Source organism: Penaeus vannamei, chromosome 30 (assembly GCF_042767895.1).
Source record: "Penaeus vannamei isolate JL-2024 chromosome 30, ASM4276789v1, whole genome shotgun sequence".
Lineage (NCBI taxonomy): Eukaryota > Metazoa > Arthropoda > Malacostraca > Decapoda > Penaeidae > Penaeus > Penaeus vannamei.
The window spans coordinates 31066591-31092632 of record NC_091578.1 but is presented as its reverse complement, the minus strand read 5'-3'; the positions used below and the strand labels follow the sequence as shown (position 1 = coordinate 31092632).

At 43.5% G+C, this 26042-nt stretch overlaps 1 protein-coding gene and 1 long non-coding RNA gene across 4 annotated transcripts in view; both read left to right on the top strand.

Annotated features, from left to right (window-relative positions):
- The window catches only part of LOC113827254 (microtubule-associated protein futsch), a 284334-nt gene that overhangs the window by 176873 nt on the left and 81419 nt on the right, over window positions 1–26042 (top strand). The gene's annotated exons all lie outside the window — the stretch shown is intronic.
- The window catches only part of LOC138867550 (uncharacterized), a 133580-nt gene that overhangs the window by 106473 nt on the left and 1065 nt on the right, over window positions 1–26042 (top strand). The gene's annotated exons all lie outside the window — the stretch shown is intronic.

The window sequence follows — 26042 nt, the reverse complement described above, 5'->3', positions numbered from 1 at the left end:
GTTAGGTAAGGGTAAATGGGGAAAGGGAGAAGGTAGGGATAAAGGGTAGGGGGTTGGGTAAGGGAAGAGAGAGAGAGAGAAGTAAGAGTAAGGAGTCAGAGAGAGAGAGAGAGAGAGAGAGAGAGAAGGTTAATGAGAGAGAGAAAGGATAGGATAAGAGTATGATGGACTATGAAGGGAAAGGGAGAAGGTAGGTAAGGATTCTAGGTTAAGTATAGGTAAGGGATTAGGGAAGAGGGGGCGTGATTAGGGAGTAGCAAAGGAATCTGTGAGAATTAGGATGTGACGATTGGGGGATAGCGAAGGAAGGTAAGGATTAGGGATTAGGGGAGAGAACCAGAGTAAGGGAAAGAAGGCAAGGATTAGGGATGAGGGGAGAGGATCAGGATTAGGGGTTAGCGAAGGAAGGCAAGGATTAGGGATGAGGGTAGAGGATCAGGGTTAGGGGTTAGCGAAGGAAGGCAAGGATTAGAGATTAGGGGAGAGGATCAGGGTTAGGGGGTAGCGAAAGAAGGCAAGGATTAGGGATTAGGGGAAGGCCGAAGAAGACATGATTCAGCAGATAACACTTGCAAGACACGAAGGTTAGACAGAGGTTAGCCCCGTCGCCCCAATCTCCATCATAAACCATTAAAAAAAGACCATAAAAATAATAATCAAAGATCTAATTAAACGAAACAGTTCTTCACATTTTCTACGTGTGTATGTATACAAAATATAAGATTAAGAACTAAAACTATGATATTTCGAATCTCATTCATAAACCAATTAAAAAACAAACAAGATAATCAGAGATCTAAATAAACGAAACATTTTTTTTCATTTTTTTTTTCTTATTTTAGATTCGTAAACAACGAAAAAAGGAAAAAAAGATGTTGTTTACACGAACCGAGCTTACCTTTGGCGATGAGGTAAGGCGAAAGGTTTTACGTCTTGGCACAAGTTACCCCGACCTTAGAACAGGTTTCCCGGCAGCGCACACATTGTTCGTGAGAGAGGGAGAGGGAGAGAGAGGGGGAGGAGAGGGTGAGGGAGGGAGAGAGTGGGGGGAGAGAGAGAGAGAGAGGGGGGGAGGGAGGAGGGAGAGAGAGTGGGGGGAAAGAGAGAGAGAGAGGGAGGGAGGGAGGGAGGGAGGGGGGAAATGGAGAGAGAGGGGGGGAGGGAGGGAGGGAGAGAGAGTGAGGGGAGAGGGGGAGAGGGAGAGAGAGAGAGAGAGAGAGAGGGAGGGAGAGAGAGGGGGGGTGAGAGAGAGAAAGGGAGGGAGTGAAAGAGAAAGAAAGAGGGGGAGGGAGAGAGCAATGGAGAGAGAAAGAGAGAACGAGAGACAGATAGAGAGAGTGTGTGGATGGAGGGGGGAGGGGGTAGGGAGAATGAGGAGAGAGACAAGCAGAGGCAGAGGGGAAGGGAGAGAGGGAAAGAAAGAGAGAGGAAGAGTTCACAGAAACAAGAGACAAAGAGAGAGAAAGGGACAGAGTACACTGTATATATTTTTACTCTCCCTCTACTCATTCCTAGGGTGAGCCGGTCAAACTACAGGTGTTTACTCTACCAGGTGTCTTAAACTTTCATTTCCAAGCATATTAAATTGTTGGTATGCGACCTGGATTTATGGTACCGGAAAAAAAAAAACATTTTCCAGGATATTCTTGAGAGTAATATTTTATTTTATTTTATTTGAGAGTAATATAGAGTAATATTGAGAGTAATAATAATAAACATTGATGTTTATGATAAGATTGATACTGGAAAAAATTATCAAAGTTATTATTGGAAATTCTGTTTATCAATATCATTATTATGATGATCTTTTTTTTTATACCGATTAGATATTAATGCAAAACAATGTTAGTCTTATGATACATGTGTCTGAAATTTGTAATGTCACATCTTAGATCCATTACCTATAGACAGGTATTAGTTAACCTTGATTCATATTGAAACTAGATGTATTTATCATTGTAATTAATTATTGATTTTTTCCTCTTTTTCCCCCAGGTAAGAAGTATTTCCTGAGATGGTTCTGAACCGGTGGAGGGTCACGGTACAGTAATTTTTTCTTGTTTTTTTTTCCTGCCTTTTCTGTGAAGAGAATTCGACCGTGAAAAAAAAGAAATGGTATGGAGGTAAAAAGAATTTATTGATGATAGATTTAGATACTTCTTTTCACTGCAGTATTATCGCTATTATCTTTTTTTAATCGCCGTTATTTTAATTATCGGTGTTATTAACAGCGAGACAAAAGAAAGTTCATGACATGATGAGACATTGTTATTTAATTATATAGAATGTTTTTTTTTCTTCTTGCAAATATTATCATTATTAAGTTATTTCCCTATTTAGACTTGTTCTCTTTATTTATTTTCTTCCAAATATCATCATTATTAAGTTATTTCCCTGTTTAGACTTTTTCTCTTTATTTTCTTCCCAATATTATCATTATTAAGTTATTTCCCTGTTTAGACTTTTTCTCTATATTTATTTTCTTCCCAAAATTATCATTATTAAGTTATTTCCCTATTTAGACTTCTCTATATTTATTTTCTTCCCAAAATTATCATTATTAAGTTATTTCCCTATTCAGACTTTTTCTCTATATTTATTTTCTTCCCAAAATTATCATTATTAAGTTATTTCCCTATTCAGACTTTTTCTCTATATTTATTTTCTTCCCAATATTATCATTATTAAGTTATTTACCTCTTTAGACTTTTTCTCTATTTGTTTTCTTCCCAATATCATCATTATTAAGTTATTTCCCTGTTCAGACTTTTTCTCTATATTTATTTTCTTCCCAATATTATCATTATTAAGTTATTTCCCTATTTAGACTTTTTCTCTATTTGTTTTCTTCCCAATATCATCATTATTAAGTTATTTACCTCTTTAGACTCTTTCTCTATTTATTTTCTTCCAAATATTATCATTATTAAGTTATTTCCCTCTTTAGACTCTTTCTCTATTTATTTTCTTCCAAATATTATCATTATTAAGTTATTTCCCTCTTTAGACTCTTTCTCTATTTATTTTCTTCCAAATATTATCATTATTAAGTTATTTCCCTCTTTAGACTCTTTCTCTATTTATTTTCTTCCAAATATTATCATTATTAAGTTATTTCCCTCTTTAGACTCTTTCTCTATTTATTTTCTTCCAAATATTATCATTATTAAGTTATTTCCCTCTTTAGACTCTTTCTCTATTTATTTTCTTCCAAATATTATCATTATTAAGTTATTTCCCTCTTTAGACTCTTTCTCTATTTATTTTCTTCCCAATATTATCATTATTAAGTTATTTACCTATTTAGACTTTTACTCTATTTATTTTCTTCCCAATATTATCATTATTAAGTTATTTACCTATTTAGACTTTTTCTCTATTTATTTTCTTCCCAATATTATCATTATTAAGTTATTTACCTATTTAGACTTTTTCTCTATTTATTTTCTTCCCAATATTATCATTATTAAGTTATTTACCTATTTAGACTTTTTCTCTATTTATTTTCTTCCCAATATTATCATTATTAAGTTATTTACCTATTTAGACTTTTTCTCTATTTATTTTCTTCCCAATATTATCATTATTAAGTTATTTACTTATTTAGACTTTTTCTCTTTATTTTCTTCAAAATATTATCATTATTAAGTTATATACCTATTCAGACTTTTTCTCTTTATTTTCTTCCCAATATTATCATTATTAAGTTATTAACTTATTTAGACTTTTTCTCTATTTGTTTTCTTCCCAATATCATCACAACAGTCACCGAAATGGCAGTCATCGTCACAGTACGAAGACCGGAGGGACGAGGTGTTGAAAGCCAAGCGGTCATTGCTACATCTTCCCTTTCGTATTTTGGCGGGCTTTTTTTCGCGGTCACGAACGTTTGGGCGGGAAAAAAAAAAACACGTGGATGGCCGCCATGTTGTGGTTTTTCGTTTCTCCGTGTCTGGTTGTTTACTTTTTTTTGTTTTCTTTCTTTCTGTTTTTTTATCTTTTCTCTCTTACTGTGGCTCTTTCTTTTTGTTGGTCTCTCTGTGTCTCTGTCTCTCTGTCTTTGTGTGTCTCTCTCTCTTTCTCTGTCTCTGTCTCTCTGTCTCTGTCTCTCTCTCTCTCTCTCTCTCTCTCTCTCCTCTCTCTCTCTCTCTCTCTCTCTCTCTCTCTCTCTCTCTCTCTCTCCTCCCTCTCCCTCTCCCTCTCCCTCTCCCTCTCCCTCTCCCTCTCCCTCTCTCCCTCTCCCTCTCCCCCTCTCCCACTCCTTCCCTCCCCCCTGTCGCTTCCTCCCTCCCTCCCTCCCTCCCCCCCTCCCTCTTCCTCCCTCCCTCCCTCCCTCCCTCCCTCTTCTTCCCTCCCTCCCTCTCTCCCTCTCCCTCTCCCTCTTCCTCTCCTTCCCTCCCCTTCCCTCCCCCCAGTCGCTTCAGGATCATGCTAGTGTGGTTACCCTCAGTGGGGCCGGCAGGGGTAGGGGGTGGAGGAGGGGGTAGAGGAGGGGGTGGGGGGCGGGAGGCACGTGAAGTAATGCCTCCTTGGACACGTCGCGACTCTTGAAAAATGATTGAGAATATCTTAATGGATTGGATATAATGACATATTATTGGTAGGTTCATGGCGATGATTCGATTCGCGATTGGGCCGACGACAATTAAAAAGAATTGCAATTATGGGTAGGTTCATTTCCTTCCCTCTCCTCCCTCTCTCCTTCCCTCCGTCAAGCCTTCCCTCCCTTCCTCCTTCCCTCCCTCAAGCCCTCTCTCCCTCCCTCAAGCCTTCCCTCCCTTAATCCCTCCCTCCTTCCCTCCTCCCTTTCCTCCCTCCCTCCCTCCCTCCTTCCCTCCCACCTTCCATCTTCCCCACCCTCCCTCACTCCTTCCTTACCTCCCTCCCCCTCCCTCCCCTCCCTCCCTCATTATAAAATGGTGCCTCGGCCGGATCAGCTTCTGTGATTGGTTAACCTCTCCACCGCAAGGCATTTTGTGATTCGTCGACTTTCTCGTTTATTAAGGGCCAGTGTCCGTTTTCTGTGGGGTCTGGGTAGGCCTATAATTATTTGTTTTTATGATAGGGGGGGGCTATTTAGGGTCGATTTTCTTCTGTTTTTGGTTGTTTAAATTTTCGTTTTGGAGGATTTTTTTCTGTTTTTTTCTCTCTCCCTCTTTTTTCTTTTTTTTTTTTGAGTTTCTCTTTTTTTCGTTTTTTTCTTCATGGGACAATGACTCAGGTATACTTTTTTCTTTTTTTTTTCTTTTCTTTTTTTTACGAAGTGTGAGTCAGACAAAGATCTTTTTTTATCTATCAGGATTGCAAGCCTGTCTCTTCTTCTCTCTCCTCTTTTCTCTTCTCCTCTCTTCTCATTTCCACTTCCTTTTCCTCTCTTCCATTCCCCCCTCTTTCATTCCTCCAATTTTTCACCCTCTCTCCTCCTCTCCTCTCCCCTTCTTTCTTTTCTTCTCTTCTTGTTTCCTCTTCCTTTTCCTCTGTTCAGTTCTCCCCTCTTTCATTCCTCCAATTTTCCACCCTCTCTCCTCCTCTCCTCTCCCCTCCTCTCCCCTCATCGTTTACCTCTCCTCTCCTCTCATCTCATATCTTCTCCTCTTATCTTCTCCTTCCAAAACCCTCTCCTCCCACTTCTTGCAATTTCTCTCTCTTCCCGAATTTCCTTCGTCCAGTTAACTTCTTGAACGTATTGTACGAGAGACGAGGGAAGACGAAACAAAAGTCAAGTTCCTTTTTTTTTTTTTTTTTTTTTTTTTTTTTTTTTTTTTTTTTTTTTTTGAGAAAATAGGAAGTGAGGATTTGGGAGGGGAGGGGGAAGGGGGAGGGAGGAGGACTGGAGGCCCATAGACGGTAAAGGGGGGAGGGAGGAAGAGATGAGTAGGAGGAAGTAGGAGATAGGAGGAGGGGAAGAAGAGATAAAGGATAGGTAAGGGGGAGACGGGAAGGAGGGAGCAGGAGATGGAAGGAGAAAGAGGATAAAGTAAAGGGAGAGGGAGAGGCAGAGGCTAAAACAGAGGAAGTGGGAGAAGCCGATACATAGAAAGAGAGACAAAGCAGAGAAAGGAGAGATGGACACAGAAACAGAAACAGGAGAGACAAAAGCAGACAAAAGAGGGATAGATGGAGACAGAAACAGAAACAGGAGAGGCAAAAGAAGACAAAGAAGGAGAGACGGAGACAGAAACAGAAGCAGGAGAGACAAAAGCAGACAAAGAGGGAGCGACGGAGACAGAAACAGAAGCAGGAGCAGAGGCAGAAGAAGAGATAGAAGCAGGCAGAGACAGAGGCAAAAGCGAGTCAGCTGGGACTATAAACACACAAGGAGACGAGACGAGCAAACACGGGAAGAGAGAAAAAACGTGGATAAAAGGGAAGGAGAAGAGAAGGAGGAGGATGGATGGACTGTAAATAAAGGAAGAAGAAAAGAAACGAAAAAAACATGGATAAAAGGGAAGGGGAAACGAAGGAGGAGGATGGATGAACTGTAAATAAATGGAGAAGAAAAGAAACGCGAATGAACAAAGGAAATGAGAGAATGTGAAAAGAAAATAAGAATGGAGAGGAATGAAGTACAGATCAAGAAGTCGAAACGAATATATAAGAATTTTCTCTGCGATTTAGACAAGACGAAAACTAACAAGAATGAGAATGAAAAGGGAATGAATCAAATGAGATAAGTGATAACGGACGATAAACAAGGGAGATAAGAGGGAAGAATAACGAGGAGGTGGAAGATCTGCATCGTGCATGAGAGAAAGAGAGAGAGAGAGAGAGGGAATAAGAGAAAGATGGGGAGGGAATAGAGAAAAGAGAGAGAAAGAGGGAGAAGAAATAAGAGAGAGAGAGGGAATAAGGAGAGAGAGAAAGAGGGAGGGAATAAGGAGAGAGAGAGAGGGAAAGAGAAGAGAAGAGAAAGAGAGAGAGAGAGGGAATAAGAGAAAGAGAGAGAGAGGGGGGGAAAGAGAAGAGAAAGATAGAGAGGGAAAGAGAAAAGAAAGAGGGAGAGAGAGAGAGACGGAAAGAGAAAAGAAAGAGAGAGAGGGGGGATAAGAGAAAGAGAGAGAGGGAAAGAGAAGAGAAAGAGGAAAAGAGAAAAGAAAGAGAGAGAGGGATCCTTGTGATAAGACAGGGACGCTTGGCAAGTCGTAATATGCCAAAGGTCAAGTCATAACAAAATCACCTTCTCTTCTCTGTCCGGCTTGCCTCTCTCCCGTTTTTATCACTTTTCTTCTTCTTCTTCTTTTTGTATTTGGTATTTTGTTCGCCTTTTTTGTTTATATATTTTTTGTTCGTTTTTTGTTATTTTTCCTTCGTTCTCATATTTTTTTCTTGTTCCTTTTTTATTCTTCTTTTTTGTTCTTCCTCTTCTTTTTTTATATTTTTTCTTAATCTCTTTATCCTTCTTCTTCGATCTTCCTCTTTTTTTAGATACATTTCTTATCCTGCGTATCCTTCTTTTTCGTCCATCCTCTTCTTCTATACACTTCTTATCCTCTTTATCTTTCTTTTTCGTTCTTCTCATTCTTTCTTAATAATTTTTTTTCTCCCTCCTCATCCTTTATCCTCTTTATCCTTCTTTATCGTTCCTCTTCTTTTTTGTATACATTTCTTATCCTCTTTATCTTTCTTTTTCGTTCTTCTTATTTTTTTATTATTTTTCCCCTTCTTTTATTATTTTTTCCCTTCCTCCTCCTCCTCCTCTCCTACCTGTCCTTTATTCTATTTTTTCCTTCTTTTATTATTTTTTCCCTTCCTCCCCCTCCTTATCCTCTCCTACCTGTTTTTTTTATTCTATTTTTTCCTTCTTTTATTATTTTTTCCCTTCCTCCCCCTCCTTATCCTCTCCTACCCGTTTTTATTATTTTCCCCTTCTTTTATTATTTTCCCCTTCTCCTCCTCCTCCTCTCCTACCTGTCTTTTATTCTTTTTTTCCCTTCTTTAATTATTTTTTCTCCTTCTCTTCTTTTTCCCCATCTTCCTCCTCCTCTCCTACCTGCTTTTTATTCCCCTTCTTTTATTATTTTTTTCTCCTTCCTCCTCCTCCTCTCCTACCTGTTTTTTTATTCTTTTTTTCCCTTTTATTCTTTTTTCTCTTCCTCCTCCTCCTCCTCTCCTACCTGTATGATATCCGTGATCGTGATGATAGAGCGATGCATGAGGAGAAGACAGAGCTATGATTCGCCTTTGAAGTTTGTTGAGAAGGGCGTCTTGGGATGTATGAGGGGGCGTGGTGTATTGGGAGGGAGGGGGGGGGGGGGGGGTCTCTCTTTCTCTTTCTTCCTTTCACTCTCTTTTCCTCTTTCTCCCTGCATTCTCTCTCTCCCCCTCTCCCCCTCCCTCTCCCTCTCTCCCGCTCCCTCCCTCTTTCCCTCCCCCTCTCCCCCTCTCCCCTTTCTCCCTCCCTCCCTCCCTTCCTCCCTTCCTCCCTCTCTCTCTCTCTCTCACTTTTCTGACTGGACCATCGACACCTTACTCCAGCGAGGCCCAGAGAATGGCACCTTCTAAAGAGCCTTTTCCCGGAGTTTCCCCGAGAGTGAAGGAGCGAGAAAGTGTTTCTCTGTCGGGCATTTCCGTATGGTACAATGCCCATTCTTACGCCTCCTTTGTTTATGGATTACAACGTTCTTTATTCCTTTTTTTTCTCTTTCTGTCTCTCTGTTTCTCTTTCTCTCTCTCTTTCTCTTTTTCTTTCTCTTTCTTTCTGTTTCTCTCTCTCTCTCTCTCTCCTTCCCTCCCTCTTCCTCTCTCCCTTTCTCCTTCTCTCCTTTCCTCCCTCCCTCCCCCCCTCTTCCTCTCTCCCTCTCTTCCTCTTCCTCTTACTCTCTCCCTCCCTCTTCCTCTCTCCCTCCCTCTTCCTCTCTCCCTCCCTCTTCCTCTCTCCCTTTCTCCTTCTCTCCTTTCCTCTCTCCCCCCTCTTCCCCTCTCTCTCTCTCTCTCTCTCTATTTCTTTTTTTTGGAGGGGTGGGGTGTAATTCTGCCTATCAAGTCAAAGACCCCAGGGGTAATAACATCCACAGTGGCTGGTGGGTTCGATCTGGGGGTCTTGGGGTATGGGAGGGGGGGGGGAGGAAGAAGGGAGGGTGAGAGGAGGAAGGGGGAGTCAGATGGAGAGAGGAATGAGAGACGAAAGAGAGAGGAGGTGAAGGGAGGGGAGAGAGGAGAGGAAAGAGAGAGGAGGTGAAGGGAGGAGGAGGGGGAGAGGGAGTGAAGGGAGGGAGAGTGGAGAGGGAGAAGGATAATAAGAGAGGTAGGGGGAGAGGAGGTTGGGGGGCGAGGAAGGGAGAAGGGGGAAGAGTGAAGTCAGAAGAGAGAGGAAGAAAGAAGTAAGATAGAGGGAGTGGAAAATGAAAGAGGGAAAGGAAGAAGAGAAATGGAGGGAGAGGGAGAGAAGAAGAAAGGGAGTGGGAAGGAGTAAGGTAATAATTTCAGAAGAAAACAAGAAGAGGAAGTAGAAATAGACTTAATCGCCGTGCTAAGAAGGCTATAAGTATAGAAAAACCTGCATGTTTATAGAGAGGAAACGTGCTTTCGGAATGCTTGTTCCTGCAAGCACTCGCGAATCGCAAAGCCGTTCTCAACAATTAGTGTTTTTTTAACAAGACAAATCCTTCCTGCTTGCAAAATTTCCCCGTAAATGGACGTATGTGTCATATAGCTCACCTTAACAACCTACGTCAGACTAACAATTCCTGGAAGACGTATTCAAAACAGCGCAGGGGAAAATGGCCTCTGCGGTTGGGTCTAATCGCGGTTGCTTGCGTGCACTTGTTCGTGACAACCCGGCAGACATTTCCGGATTCGGGCGACGCGGGAGATACCAGTCTGGTGGGCGTCTTCTGCTGCTTCTGCTTCTGCTTCCTCCGCCCCGCCGTGAGACTCTCGGGGGAAGAATCTCACGACCTCCACAAGGACGCCGCGGCGAGGCTTGGGTCGATTCTCCTGTCTGGCTCGTCTTGGGTTGATTTTTTTCTCTTTCTTTCTGTATGTCTCTCTCTTTTCTCTTCTCTTCTCTTCTCTTCTCTTCTGTCTCTCTTTCTCTCTCTCTCTCTCTTAACTTCATCCCTTTGAGATGTAATTTCTTTGTCTCAATAAACGTGTCAAAGTCTCTCTCTCTCTCTCTCTCTCTCTCTCTCTCTCTCTCTCTCTCTCTCTCTCTCTCTCTCTCTCTCACTCTCTCTCTCTCTCTCTCTCTCTCCCCTTCTCCTTCTCCCTCTCCCTCTCCCTCTCCCTCTCCCTCTCCCTCTCCCTCTCCCTCTCCCTCTCCCTCTCCCTCTCCCGGCGACGAGACCGCGCGGAAACAAAGGGTCGTGGGAGAGAGCGCCGGCGATTGCAACCTGTTGATCCAAAGCGAAGCCTCATTTTCCCGCCCCGACCGTTACTGCGCGCGGCGTAACTCACACTCGCGGCAGGATGACAGCACTTACCCTCTCCGGGAGTTCACAGGCTTTTTAAGTAAGCGCCATTCCTCGACGGGGCCCTGGAGTGAGCGTAAGGAAGTTTCCCTCCCGCCTGCCTGAAGAGGAGCCCCTGAACGAGCATTGGCCGTCGGCTTCCCTCGCGCATCCATCATCGCCAACCGCCGCTGGGCCCGCGTTCGTATCCGTTGCCTTTGTTTCGTCGCTCAACCGTCGTCCTTGGTCTACATGCGATGTTCGTAATGATATGCATTCGTTTTATGATGACTTGCGTTAATGATAGAATTCAAAAAGATGAGAGGACGTGGTAAGGATGAAGAAATAGGGAATGATATGAAAAACAAAGAAAAAAAAATACGGTGGGGGAAGAGGAAAGAAAGAAAAGACAGGTCCAGACATCTTCATCCCGACCCGTGCGTGTGACTTCGACGCCGCGTGAGAAGTGATCTTGACTCAGACTAAGGCGGTTATTACACCTGAGACAACGCCCGTGTGTGGGGGGGGGGATGGGCGTGGGAGGGGATTGAAGGGGGGGGGGGCGGTGAGAACGGCCGCGTTATACAGGTATCCTTCCATTAATCAGGATATTCAGGTGACAGGTAATTATCCCCTGAGACTAGCAGGCAATTTTGTGTATATAAGGTGCTCGTGGGCGTGTTTGTGTCTGTCTGTCAAGCATTCTATCGAACATATAGATAGATAGATAGACAGATAGATTGAATTGATTTTGTATAGTATTTATATTCATTAATATACAAGAAAAAAAGCAGTTTCCATATGTCGAAAATTGCAATTCCTTGAAAAATTGCTTCTGTCAATTTCAAGAAACAGTAGAGAATAATTATGATAATAATGATAATAATAAGGATAATTATGATAATAATAATAGTAGTGATTGATATTGACAAACATGATAATGGTCATGCGAATAGCAATGAAAATGATCTTGACAATTATAGTGACAATACTGTGAGAGAGAGAGAGAGAGAGAGAGAGAGAGAGAGAGAGAGAGAGAGAGAGAGAGGATGGAGGGGGAGGTAGAGAGGGAGAGAGTGAGAGAGAAAGAGGAGAGAGACAGGCAGAGGCAGAGGGGGAGCGAGGGAGGGAGAGTGCACAGAGACAAGAGATAGAGTAAGAATGAGAAAGGGAGTTAAAACGGAATATTTAGACACTGGAACGCTCATGTCAAAACTAATAACGCGGTTGTCATTTTTTTTCTTCTTATCTTCCTCTTCTCCTTCTTCTTCTCCTGTTCTTCTCTCGCGCTTGTTAAGATCTAGTGTTAGCATTCATTTAGTTTTGTTTGGTTTGTTTGTTATTCTTATTAAGATACGTAATAGTATTTTTGTGTGCATTATTCAATAATTGTGATTTGCACAATCGTACCTAACTCTATGATATAGAGATAGATACAATACAAGGAATAAATGAATATCAATCGTTAATTCATTCATTCATCCATTCATTTATTCATGTATTCGTTCATGTTAAGCTTAGCAAGGCTTGCATCATACTGGGCGTCGAAGAACAGTCACACTGAAGCTTTCTGCAGAACAATTTCCATTCTGACTGAACACATTACCTCCATTTTTGAGCTCGTCTCGATCTTACACTTTCTCACAAGAACATTTTCTTCGGGGTCTCATAAACCCAGAATGACCCATGTTTAAGACGTGGGTAATGGGGTAGGAAATTGCTGTAACTTTACGCGGGGAGAAGAGAGTGCGAATAGCGAGGAGAAAGGAGTGCGGATTGCGGCCTCTATTTTGCGCGGGAAAACGGTTTTGTTTACTCTCGTATACCCAAAACGCAACGATTTTTTTTTCTTTCGTGTTGGAATAACTTCATTTTGGGTTATGACTTGTTCAAAGGTGTGGAGATTAGCATAAGTTTAGGTGTTTATGTGTTTTTGGTGGTATGTTTATGCTGTGACGAGGTTATACTCGACGCAAGCGAAGAATAGTAGAGAGGTAGTTTGGGGAAAGGCTAGATCAGCAGCAACTCAAGGAGGTGTCATGGCGTCTGATTCTATTTTTGGAAACAAGCACATGGGGTTTATTTAGATGACGTCACAAAAGTTACGGATGCTTTGTGAATAGGGTCGATCATCTTGGTCTCTTCAATTTTCAAAAAGGATGGAAAATAATGATTTTAATGGTTATAATTTCATGGAACAGTCATCAAAACACACGCCATGACATCTCCAGTTGCTACTGATCTAGCCTTTCCTGAGAGGTAGTTGACTCACTCTCAATATACCGTAAATTGCTGGCTCTTGGCACAGTAGGATTTACCGTAAATTGGATTAGGCTTCGATTAGACACATCGGGACATCTGGTCTCGTTCTCGATAACAGTAAATTCTCGAGACGTCGGGCTTAACGATTCGATCACGTGACCTCCCGTTCTTCATCTTGCTATGCTTCTTTCTTTCTTTCTTCTTTTTCTTCTTCCTTGTTCTTATTCTTTTTCTTTTTTTCTGTCTTCTGCTTCTTTATCTTCTTTTTTTCTTTCTCCTTCTCCCTCTCCCGCTCTTTCACCGCTTCTCATCTTCTTCTCCTCTCCTCCTCCTCCCTCTTCTCCTACTCCTACTACTCCTCCTCCTCTTCCTTTTTCCTTCCCTCCTTCCTCCTCCCCCTCCCTCTCCTCTCCTCCTCCTCCCTCTCCTCCTCCTCCTCCTCCTCCTCCTCCTCCTCCTCTTCCTTTTCCTCCTCCTCCTCTTCCTCCTTCTTTTCCTTTGTCATCCCCCCTTAGGCAAGATGGCGAGCGAAAGGGGATGACCTTTTTGTTTTTCCCTCTTCATGTTGGAAAGTATTCTGTTTCTTTCTCTCTTTCTCTCTCTCTTTCTTCTATTCTATTCTATTCTGTCTTCTTTTTTTTTTCTTTTTTCTTTCGTATCTCTCTCTCTCTCTCTCTCTCTCTCTCTCTCTCTCTCTCTCTCTCTCTCTCTCTCTCTCTCTCTCTCTCTCTCTCTCTCTCTCTCTCTTCCTCTCTCTTCCTCTCTCTCCCTCTCTCCCTCTCTCCCTCCCCTCTCTCCCTCTCCCTTCCCCCCTCTCTCCCTCTCCCTCTTCCCTGATTTATTATTCGTCATTTGTGCGGCTCGGGCGTCCGCTTACGGAGGCCACGCCCACCGCCAATAAAATCATCTTCCCCCGGGCCATCTACCCTCATTATCGAAAGCCTTGCCTCATCTACCTCATCGTATCTCCTCTCATCTACCTCATCTACCTCGTCATCGTATCCTCCCCATCATTCGATCTCCCCCTATCCCGCCTTTCGTTAATTTGTCTACTTATTTCTCATCTACCTCATCGTATCTACTCGTCATTCTATCCTCCCTATCATTCGATCTCCCCCTATCCCGCCTTTCGTTAATTTGTCTACTTATTTTTCTTTGTCATTCTGTCGTCTGTCTGTTTTGCTGTGTCTCTTTTTTCGCTTTTTGTTCTCGTGTTGTTTTGGTTTCGTGTCTTGACGTCATATTTTGTTTGATTTTTCTTTTGTTCGTTTTGTCTTTTTTGTTTTTCTTTCTCCCCGTTATTTGGTCTTGCTCTTCTCTCGTTATTCGTATCTCAATTATAATTTTGTTATTTTGTCTGACTTTTCTCTCGTTTATTTTGTCTTTTTTCTGCTCTCCTCATTGTTTGGTCTCGCTCTTCTCTCGTTATCTTGTCCTTTCCCTTCTCCTTGTCATCTGATTTCCCTCTTCTCTCGTTATCTTCTCTTTCCTTCCCCTTATTATCAGATGTTTTTCTTCTCTCGTTATCTTCTCTTAACTCCCCCTTATTATCAGATTTCCCTCTTCTCTCGTTATCTTCTCTTTCCTTCCCCTTATTATCTGATTTCCTTCGTCTCCCCCCATTCCCCTTTCGTTCCCCCAGCTCCCCCATCACCTAGGTCTACCCCCTCCCCCCCTCCCCCCATTCCACCCTCCCCTCTTCCCCATTAAGGCGAGAAAGGGAGCGGAATAGATAGGGGACAAGGGAAGGGGAGAAAAAAAATAATAGGGAGGGGAGAGAGGGGAAAAGCGGAAGGAAGGGAGGGGAAGGGAGATATGGGAAGGGGGAAGGGAGAGAGAGCAATAATGACGGGGAAAGGTGGAAGGCGAGGGGTTGCAGGTAGGGGAAAGAAAGTAAGGGGAAGGGAGAGAGGATAAGGAGAAAGGGGGAGAGAGAGGACTAAAGAGAGAGAGAATAAGTGGTAAGAGGGAGAGAGGATAAGTGGTAAGAGGGAGAGAGAGAGAGGACTAAAGGGAGAGAGAATAAGTGGTAAGAGGGAGAGGGAGAGAGAGGACTTAAGGGAGAGAGAATAAGTGGTAAAAGGGAGAGGGAGAGAGAGAGGATAAGTGGTAAGAGGAGAGAGAGAGGGGTAAGGGGGGGGGGAGATGAGAGGGAGATCACGAGGTCGTCAATCTCCAGTGGCATGTGACAGTCACTTGAACTTCCGCAGCAGCATCCGTAATTATGGAGACTGGCATAAAGGGGTCATGACGTGTCACCGTTTTTTTTTTTTTTTTTTTTTTTTAACCGCATTAGGAAAAAAATGATTTTTTTTTTTAAGGCTTGTATAATCGTCGATAGACAGCGAATTGCTATTTGATTTATTATTTTCTATTTTTTTGTTCGGGGGGGAGGGGTAGGGGTGGAGAAATCATGAAAAAGGTGAAAAATGGAATTAGAGACTGACACAATCATCTTTTTTTTATTCTTTTTTTCTTTTCATTTTTTTAAGAGGTCGGTATAAATGACATGAAAATTGTAGGCTTATGCAATCAAGGCTGGATTACAGATTGTCATTTAATTGTCTCGAGAAGCGACATAAAAAAAGAAAAAGAAAATTAGAGGTTTAGATAATCTTCACGGAACTGAATTCCTTTTAATGTATTTTATAAACTTTGCGAAAGTATAGACTCTTTAAGATCCGGACGATTCAAAATTCAACGACTTCTCTCACCTCCATATTTCTTGATTTTGAGAGAATATGAACACCTTTCGTTGATGAAAAGATAAAGAGAATGAAAAATAAAACAGGATAGAATGTGGATTATTACTATTATTGGCGATATTGATAATGATGTATGATAATGATGATGGTTTTAGTTATAGTTATGATGATGATAATGATGATGATGATAGAAGTAATAATGACAGTTTTTCGCAAGACATCATGACATTCCGCAGAAATGATGGTGATATTCGCTTTTTTCCCGGTTTGACAAGCTGTATTAACGACAAAGTTATAAAGATTACGTAAATAGCTTATCATTTCGGACACGTGCCGGTCGCTCGAAAGGGAATTGAGATTATATATGCGATCGAAACGGATTTTTTGGAAATGAAAAGGAATTAGATCGCTTTTAGGTGGAATTTTGGTGTAATGAGTTTATACGTAGATGAAAAGATAAAGAGAATGAAAAATAAAACAGGATAGAATGTGGATTATTACTATTATTGGCGATATTGATAATGATGTATGATAATGATGATGGTTTTAGTTATAGTTGTGATGATAATGATGATGATGATAGAAGTAATAATGACAGTTTTTCGCAACACATCGTGACATTCCGCAGAAATGATGGTGATATTCGCTTTTTCCCGGTTTGACAAGCTGTATTAACGACAAAGTTATAAAGATTACGTAAACAGCTTATCATTTCGGACACGTGCCGGTCGCTCGAAAGGGAATTGAGATTATATATGCGATCGAACCGGATTTTTTGGAAATGAAAAGGAATTAGATCGCTTTTAGGTGGAGATTTTAAGTGTAATTTCGCCGTGGGTTTTATACGTAGATGAAAAGATAAAGAGAATGAAAAATAAAACAGGATAGAATGTGGATTATTACTATTATTGGCGACATTGATAATATATGATAATGATAATGGTTTTAGTTATAGTTGTGATGTTAATGATGATGATGATAGAAGTAATAATGACAGTTTTTCGCAAGACATCATGACATTCCGCAGAAATGATGGTGATATTCGCTTTTTTCCCGGTTTGACAAGCTGTATTAACGGCAAAGTTATGAAGATTACGTAAATTGCTTATCATTTCGGACACGTGCCGGTCGCTCGAAAGGGAATTGAGATTATATATGCGATCGAACCGGATTTTTTGGAAATGAAAAGGAATTAGATCGCTTTTAGGTGGAGATTTTAAGTGGAATTTCGCCGTGGGTTTTATACGTAGATGAAAAGATAAAGAGAATGAAAAATAAAACAGGATAGAATGTGGATTATTACTATTACTGACGATATTGATAATGATATATGATAATGATGATGGTTTTAGTTATAGTTGTGATGATAATGATGATGATGATAGAAGTAATAATGACATGATGATAATGATGATGATGATAGAAGTAATAATGACATGATGATAATGATAATAGTAATATAGTGATAATAACACTAGTGATCATGATGATTGTAGTAATAATGACGTGATAATAATGATAATAACAGTAGTAGTAGTAGTAGTAATAATAATAATGGCATGATAATAAAAATCATGATAGTGATAATAATAATGATGATGATGATGATGACGATAATGATAATGATAACATTAATCAAAACACAATCGGAATTTTCTTAATCGATGTCAACCTTCTACTCCTCACCGACCGAGAGAACCGGTTCACCCCCATTCTCTCACTCCGGCCTAAAGGGGGGGAGGGGGGGAGGAATGATCACTTAATGGCGCAACAGCAAGCTCGCCCTCTGAGAAATGACTTTTGTTGCGTTCGTAATGCGTTTGACGAGGCGTGGGCGGCGGTGTGGTGGGTGGGGTGGGGTGAGTCACGCCCATGGGGTTCGTGCTGATGTGTTCACGGCGTGGTGGGCGGGCGTGAGGGTGGGGGGGAGGGGGAGGGGAGGTCACGCCCGTTGTTGTATGTTCGTGTTTGGGGGGGGCAGATGTGGGCGTTTGGTTTGTGGTATGGTGGGCGGGGCATAGAGGAAAATAGGAAATTTTAATTGTGTGAATATAGGCCTAGATTACAAATACGGAAATTTGGGAGAGAGTATGTAGGCCTATGTATGGATAGAGACTGAGCTAAATGGAAAAAGATCTATTATTTTTATTTGTATGTGTGTGTGTCTGGAAAAGTTTTTTTCTGGCTGGGAATAGGGTATAAGGTGAATATTAGGCAAGTCTTTGGTGGGTATTAGGTGATTGTTAGGCGGGTAGTAGGTGAATATCAGACGGGTATAAGGTGAATATTCAGTGGGTATTAAATTAATATTTGATGGTTACTAAATATAAGAGGGTTTTAGGTGAGTATTCAGTGAGTATTAGGCTAATAATAGTTATTAGGTGAGTATTAGGCTGGAACTAGGTGAACATTGAGCATTTGGTAGATATACGACCGGCATCATGCAGGTATAAGGTGGATATGAGGTGGTTATGAGGTGAACCTCCTGACAGCGGCGTCTGAGAGAGATGCTCCGGGCTTGTTAGTCGTGCCCTCTGACCTTCTGTGACCTGCTAACATAAAATGCAAAGGTTTTATGTCATGCAATTTGCTTCTTGGGTTGTGTGTTTCCGCTCGGGGTTGCTGGGGTAGAAGGGGGGGGGATTTATTTCCTTTTTTTTTCTTCTTTTTTTTCTTTTTTTTTCTTAGTTTTTTTCTTTCGGTTTTTCTTTGCTTTTTTCTTCTTTTTTTCTTTGCTTTATTTTCTTTGTCTCAAGGGATTTATGTTGTGGGGATTTTTTTTCTCGTTTTTTCTTTTCTTTCTTTCTACTTTTTCTTTATTTGTTTGTTTATTTTAAGGAATTCATTTTGTCTAGGATTTTTTTCTTTCATTCTTTATTTCAGGGACTGTCGATTTTTTTCTTTCATTTCTTTTGAATTTATGCTTTGGAATTCTTCATTTTCTATCTCTCTTTCATTCTTTCTCTTAAGGAATTTCCTCCGAATTCAAGTCCAGTTCACACCCCACAGAGCAAAACACAAACACCGCTCAAACAAAACAAGAATAGAAAATACCCGAACTTAGACAAAAACAAAACCAGAATCAAAAATACCCCCCAACATAGAACCCGATATTACATCACAATCTAAGTGTTTCTCCATCGACTCGCTCTACAAAGTTCAGCAGACCCGACCGCCACTTCCCCCCCCACCCCTTCCCCCACCCCCCCACCCCGCTCCCGCCCCCCCCCACCCCCTTCCCTCCCCCACCTCCCCCACCCCACCCCCCCCCACCCCACCCCTCCCGCCCCCCCCACCCCTCCCGCCCCCCCCCACCCCTTCCCTCCCCCCACCTCCTCCCACCCCACTCCCCCACCCACCCCACCCCTCCCGCCCCACCCCGCCTCACTTCCCCACTTCCCCCCACCCCCACCCACCCATCCTCCCCCGCTTCCCCCCCCCACCCCCACCCACCCATCCTCCCCCACTTCCCCCCACCTGCCCACCCACCCGCCTCACTTCCCCTCCCAACCCCCACCCACCCATCCTCTCCCCACTTCCCCCCACCCCCACCCACCCCTCCTGCTCCCATCTTCCCTCCACCCCCACCCCACCCATCACTCCCCACTTCCCCCCACCCCCACCCACCCATCCTCCCCCCCACTTCCCCCCCACCCCACCCACCCATCCTTCCCCACTTCCCCCCACCCCCATCCACCCATCCTCCCCCACTTCCCCCCACCCCCACCCACCCATCCTCCCCCACTTCCCCCCACCCCCACCCACCCATCCTCCCCCACTTCCCCCACCCCCATCCACCCATCCTCCCCCACTTCCCCCACTCCCCATCCACCCATCCTCCCCCACTTCCCCCCACCCCCACCCACCCATCCTCCCCCACTTCCCCCCACCCCCACCCACCCATCCCTCCCCCACTTCCCCCACCCCCACCCACCCATCCTCCCCCACTTCCCCCCACCCCCACCCACCCATCCTCCCCCACCCCACCCATCCTCCCCCACTTCCCCCACCCTCCCGCCCCACCCCGCCTCACTTCCCCAGGCGGGTCATGCCCTCTGAATGGCTCCCTCGGTGGTTCACACATCCTTAAAGAGCCGCGTCTGGGGGTTTGGAATCTCACCTTCAGGATGCTGCAACCTCGAGGTCAAGCGGTCTTGGAGGCTGCGTGCTTTCCTGTAGGTGGCGGGCAGGTGGTGGTGTCTCGGAGGGGTGGGGTTGTGGTGGTGGTGCTGGTGCTTGTGTTTTGTTGGTTGTGTGTGGGGGTTTTGTTGTTTGTTGGGGGTGTTGAGTCGTTTTGTTTCATTTCATTGTCGTTCTTTTTTCTTTTTCTGTTATTCTGTTTCTTCTGTTGTCTCGTTTTTTGTGGTTTTTGTTTGTTGGGGTATTATCTCGTTTTTTTATTCTTTTCACCGTCGTTTTTTTCTTATTATTCTGTTTCTTCTGTTGTCTCGTGTTTCTATTTCTTTCCATGATCTTATCTCTCATCTCTATCTGTTTTTTTATCTCTCTATCATCCCCTTTTTTTCTTTTCACCCCACGTCTCCTCCCCTCTACTCCCCTCCCTACTCTCCACCTCTTCTTCCCTCCCTTCCCCTCCCTCTCCCCTCCCCTCCCCTCCTCCCTCCCTCCCTTCTCCTCCCGTCCTTGCTCGCCATCCCAGCTAACCTCATCTCCCCTTCCCTCCTCTCCTCTCTTTTATCTCCACCCCTCCCCTACTTCTCTCCCCTTCCCTCCTCCTTCCCCTTCCTTCCTCCACACCTTCTCCCCCCTCCACTCCCCTCTCCTTCCCCTCCCCCCTCTCCTTCCCTCCCCCCCCCCTTTTTTTTTTCTTTTTTTCCTTTTTTTTTCTTTTTTTTTTTTTCTTCCCCTACCTGTCCTCCCTCCGCGACGCTGGCCGAATCCACGTCGTTTTGGCCTCGGGATCACGCTCGGAGTCGGGGTGGAAGGCGGCGGGGCAGACGGTGGCGCTCTCGTGGTTAGGTTATTGCGCCGGTCCCAAGGCTGTGAGCGCGCCAACCGTTACTGCTACGGGTAAGCGAGCCAGCCCCTTGTGTCAAACAGGTTATGCGGAGGGAAGGGGGTGTGTGGGGTGGGGATAGAGGAAGGGGGAGGAGGGAAGGGTGTGGGGTGGGGAAGGATGGGGAGGAGGGGGAAGGGGTGAGGATAAGGGAAAGGGAAGAGGAGGAAGGGGGAGGGGTGGGATGTGGGGAAAGGGAGGAGTGAGGTGAGGAAGGATAGGGGTAGGGGAGGAGTATGGATAGGGGTAGAGGGGAGATGAGAAGGGGAGATGGAGAGAGAGCTAGGGAATGGGATTTTTTTTTTTTTTTTTTTTTTTTTTTTTTTTTTTTTTTGGTGCCGCCATCTTTTGTTCTTCATCCTTTTTTAATATCTTCACCTGTATGATTTTATCTTTTTTTTTTTTAATTATTCTACTCTCTATGTTCCTCATTCTTTCTCACAGTTCTACAAAATAGAACAAAGAAAAGAAAGGAGGTTTATCTCTCCGATCTCAAAAAAAAATCCTCTCTCTAATTTCGTAATTTTTCTCAAATTCTACAAATCAGAAGAAAGGTAAATAGTTTATCTCTCCTATCTCCAAAAAAAAATCCTCTCTAATTTCGTCATTTTTTCGCAAATTCTACAAAACAGACGAAAGAAAAGAAAAGGAAAATAGTTTATCTCTCCGATCTCAAAAAAAAAATCCTCTCTAATCTCGTCATTTTCCTCAAACTCTACAAAACAGAAGACAGAAAAGAAAGGAAAATAATTTATCTCTCCGATCTCAAAAAAAAATCCTCTCTATAATTTCGTCATTATTCTCAAATTCTACAAAACAAAAAAGAAAAGGAGAATACTTTATCTCTCCGATCTCAAAAAAAGAAAAATCCTCTCTCTAATTTAGTATTTTTTCAAATTCTACAAAACAGAAGACAGAAAAGAAAGGAGAATAATTTATCTCTCCGATCTCAAAAAAAATCCTCTCTAATTTCGTCATTTTTCTCAAATTCTACAAAACAGAAAAGAAAAGGAAAATAGTTTATCTCTCCGATCTCAAAAAAAATCCTCTCTAATTTCGTCATTTTTTCTCAAATTCTACAAAACAGAAAAGAAAGAAAAGAAAAGGAAAATAGTTTATCCGATCAAAGAAAATCCTCTCTAATTTCGTCATTTTTCTCAAATTCTACAAAGAAAAGAAAAGGAAAATAGTTTATCCGATCAAAGAAAATCCTCTCTAATTTCGTCATTTTTTCTCAAACTCTACAAAACAGAAAAGAAAGAAAAGAAAAGGAAAATAGTTTATCCGATCAAAGAAAATCCTCTCTAATTTCGTCATTTTTTCTCAAACTCTACAAAACAGAAAAGAAAGAAAAGAAAAGGAAAATAATTTCTCTCTCCGATCTCAAAGACAGAATCATCTTGCAAATTTCTTCCTGGACTCGACTTCAGACTTCAGCTTTTGGTTCATCGACTTGCAGAACCGCCCGTCATTGCATAGTGTATCGGCTGCAGCGGGAGGAGCACCGCGAATCAGCTGATTTTCGTGTTTACCGTCGACGGCTGTGGATACGCTAACGCTGTGATATTGTAACTGTTTCTGGTGTTTATTTATTAGGGAGGAGAGGGAGGTGGAGTGTGTGTGTGTGTGTTTAAGGGCGTGTGTGTGTGTGTGTGTGTGTGTGTGTGTGTGTGTGTGTGTGTGTGTGTGTGTGTGTGTGTGTGTGTGTGTGTGTGTGGGGGTGTTTAAGGGCGTGTGTGTGTGTGTGTGTGCGGGCGTGTGAATAAGTAAGTGTGTTTGTGTGTGTGTGAATAAGTAAGTATGTGTGTGTGTGTGTGTGAATATGTAAGTGTGTATGTGTGTGTTTGTGTGAATAAGTAAGCGTGTATGTGTATGTGTGTAAGTCTGTCTGTGTGATGTGTGTGGGAGAGAGAAAGATAGAGAAAGTGTATCTGTGTGTGCAACATCTTATCTAACTTCCAAGCATCACTTTTTATAAGATAATGACCACACTTCAACACAAGTCATGATCTAAAACCAAAATAAAAATGACTGATAACGGGTAATTGTGTTGACGGGATCTCACAGTGACTGACGTAGTAATGGCGACGATGGGGCGGCCTAACGGTCCCCTGGCGCCGGTTTTTTTTTATTTTTTATTTTATTCATTTATTCATTTGTTTATTTCTTAAATATCCCGGATGCTGTGGATTTTTTTTTAGGAAAATGGAATGTGTTGCTTTTAGATTTTTGGGAAAAAGGAAGTTCTGTTCGGAGGGAGAAGGAGAGGGAGAAAGAGAAAGAGAGAGAGAGAGAGAGAGAGAGAGAGAGATAGAGAGAGAGAGAGAGAGAGAGAGAGAGAGAGAGAGAGAGAAAGAAAGAAAGAGAGAGAGAGAGAGAGAGAGAGAGGGAGGGGGAGGGGGGAGGGGAGAGAGAGTCAGAGAGAGAGAGAGAGGGAGGGAGAGAGAGAACATTGCCTTTAGATTATACAAAAAATATATATAAAAATGAGAAAATGTTGCTTTTACAATTTGAAAAACAGTCTCTGTTGATATATGTCAGGTGCGGCCGTGACAAATGTCCTAGACATTATAGATCTTCAAAATATAAAAAAAAAAGTTTTGGAAATGTTACAAATGGGAATATGTTGCCTTTAGAATAAAAAACAAAAGTTCTTTTTATACGTCGGCGGTGGTAGTTGCAAATATCCGACATATGTTATAGTTTAAGAAGAGAGCTAGAAAATATTGTTTTTAGGCTTAAAAACAAAACTGAATTCTCAAAAGGGAGAAAATATTGTTTATAGAACAGAATAAAAAAGGTTGTTCATATTTTGGCAGTCTTAGTGGGAAATGTCTGACACGTTATAGATTTAAGAGAAGAGGGAGAGAGAGAGAGAGAGAAAAAAGAAAGAAAGAAAGAAGAGAGGGAGAGAAAGAGAAAGAAAGAAAGAAAAAGAGAAACAAGGAAAGAAAAAGAGAAAAATGCTGCCTCTTAGAACTGGAAAGAAAGGTTCATTCATATTTCGGTTGTGGTTATGGCTGCGGTGGCGGTGATGGGCCAACCCTAAGGAGCTTTTAACAGTTCATAACAGGGTTGTTACTCCTCCTCCACCGCCCCCCCTCCCTTTAACCCCCATTCATTCCCCCTCTTTCACCTACATTTGGCTCCTCCCTTTACATTCGTCTTCCCCCACTGGATCCATTCCTCTTTTTCGTTCCCCCAACTCTTTAGTCCGCCCCTTCAACCCATCCTTCCCCCTCCTTCACCGCCCTCCCTCCCTCCTTCATCCCTCTCCTCCTCCCTCTCTCTCCTCCCCCTCCTTCAACCCTTTCCCCTCCCTCCCTCCCTTCCCCCTCCTTCACCTCCCTACCTTCCTCCCCCTCCTTCACCCCCCTCCCTCCATCCATCCTTCCTTCACCCCCTACCTCCCTCCCCCTCCTTCATCCCCTACCTCCCTCTCCCTCCTTCACCACCTACCTCCACTCCCCCTCCTTCACCTCCCCACCCTCCATCAATCCTTCCTTCGCCTCTCTCCCCCCCCCCCCTCCCTCCCACCCTCACCCAACCCCCAATCGCTGCTCTCATACACCCCATTCCCCCCCCCCCCCTCCTTGGCCTATTCCCATAACTAAGTCAACGTCACGTGATCTGACAGGTTAATAGGCTGAGTGATGTGCCTGAGGATGCGAAGGAGGAGAGGGGGGAGAGAGGAGGAGAAGTGGGAAAGGGGAGGGAGAAAGAAATGAGGAAAAGGGGGAATTAGGGAAGGGAGGAGGAAGGAGGAGAGGGGGTTGAGAAGAAAATTAGGAAAATGAGGAAATAGGGAAGGGAGGAGGAAGAAGGAGAGGGAGTTGAGAAGAAAATGAGGAAAAGGAGGAAATAGGGAAGGGAGGAAGCGCGGATGAAGTAGGAGGAGAGGGAGGTGAGGAAAGGGGGAGATAGGGAAGGGAGGAAGAAAGAGCAGAGGAAGGGGAGAAAGAAATGGGAAAAGGAGGAAATTGGGAAGGAGGGATGCGAGGAGGAAGAGAAGGAGATAAAGGGAGGAGGAGAGACGGGAAGAAAGGAAGGAAGGAGGAAGTAACCCGAAGATAGGAATCTGACGGAGAAAATAAACATCTTCCTAGTCCGTTAGTCAGCCGATGGCACCGACTGCGATTGGGCGTGCGGGCGTGCGTGCGTGCGTGCGGGCGGGCGTGCGTGCGTGCGTGCCATTCCCACACAGCCGATGTCAGAGGGGGTCATCGGGGGTCACTGGCGTGCTTGTTGTGCCCTCGTTTGCCGTGGCAGCCGAGGTCAGAGGTCACATGACTGCGGTTGACCTTTGATGATAATTGGGAAAGGAGGAGATGAGTTGTTGATGGCTTGCAGTGTCTTCCTTCCTCGGGACGGAAGAGGAAGAGGAGAAGGAAGAAGAAGAAGAAGAAAGAGGAAGAGGTGGAAGAGGAGGAGGAGGAATAATGATAATGATAAGAAAGGGAGGAAGAATATTAATGATAATACAAAGATAGGAAGAAGAAGAAGAGGAGGAGGAACAAGAATAAAAAGATGGCTTGCACTGTTTCCTGAAGCAGGTCGGTGCCGCTTCCTTCCTCGGAACGGAAGAGGAAGAAGGAAAAAGAAGAAGAAAGAGGCGGAGGAAGAAGAAGAATGATAATGATAATAAGAAAAAGTAGAAGAAAGGGTGGAAGAAGAAGAAGACGAAAAGGAAAAGGAGAAGGAATCATCCAGGAGAAATAGTGTACATTTTTTTATCATTCTTTGTATAATACGGGATAGTTTGTTTTCCATTCGCTGAAATAGTAAATACACAAGAAATGGTCAGAAAAAAAAGAAAAGGGGAAATAAAAACTTTTATTTTGGCTTGAAACAAGTCGAAGACAAACGCCCCCCCTCCACCCCCACCCTCCCCCCGCTCCCGCCCCCTCCCGCCCCCCGTGTTTCACGAAATTCCACGGAAAGACATGGCAACTCCGTGAAGGCCGAGGTTTGTCCGTGACGCCTGGATGTCACGTCGGGTGTCAAGCCATGTGTCACGCCTTGCCAATCGTCGTGTCAAAGCGTGTCAAGTCAAGTGTCACGCTGTGTCATTCCGAAGGCAAGTGTCAGTTCCAGGGGAGTGTCGGTTGGAGAGCTAGCTAAATGTCATGCCGTGAAGATCATAGTGTCAAGCAGTGTCAAGCGAGTGACAGTCCGAGGAATCAGCCATGTCAATATTCGCTGTGTGTCAAGCAGGTGTCAAGCGAGTGCCAGCCCAAGAAAATCAGTCAACTGTCAATATTCGCTGTGTGTCAAGCGAGTGACAGTCCAAGAAAATCAACGATGTGTCAATATTCGCTCTATGTCAGTTCAGGTGTCATACCCGAGTATCATTTCAAGCCTTACGCCCTAATGCCAAGTAGAGTGTCATACCAAGTGCCATATCAGGTGTCAACTGGAGTGTCAATCGCTGTGTCATGTCGCGTTCTTGTCCGAGGTTTCAGGTCCTTTCGGTCGCCTAGGGCCATTCGTAACGGTCCTGGCCCTGAAACTCGCCCTTAATTGCACTCGGCTTCGGGAGGCTAAGGTGAGGGTCATTTGCATAATGACTCTTGTGCGTTCCTTATTTTTTTTTTCTCTCTCTCTCTCTCCTTGTCTTCTTTTCTTTTATTCTTTGTTTCTTTGTTGGTTTTCTCTTTCTTTTTTTATTCT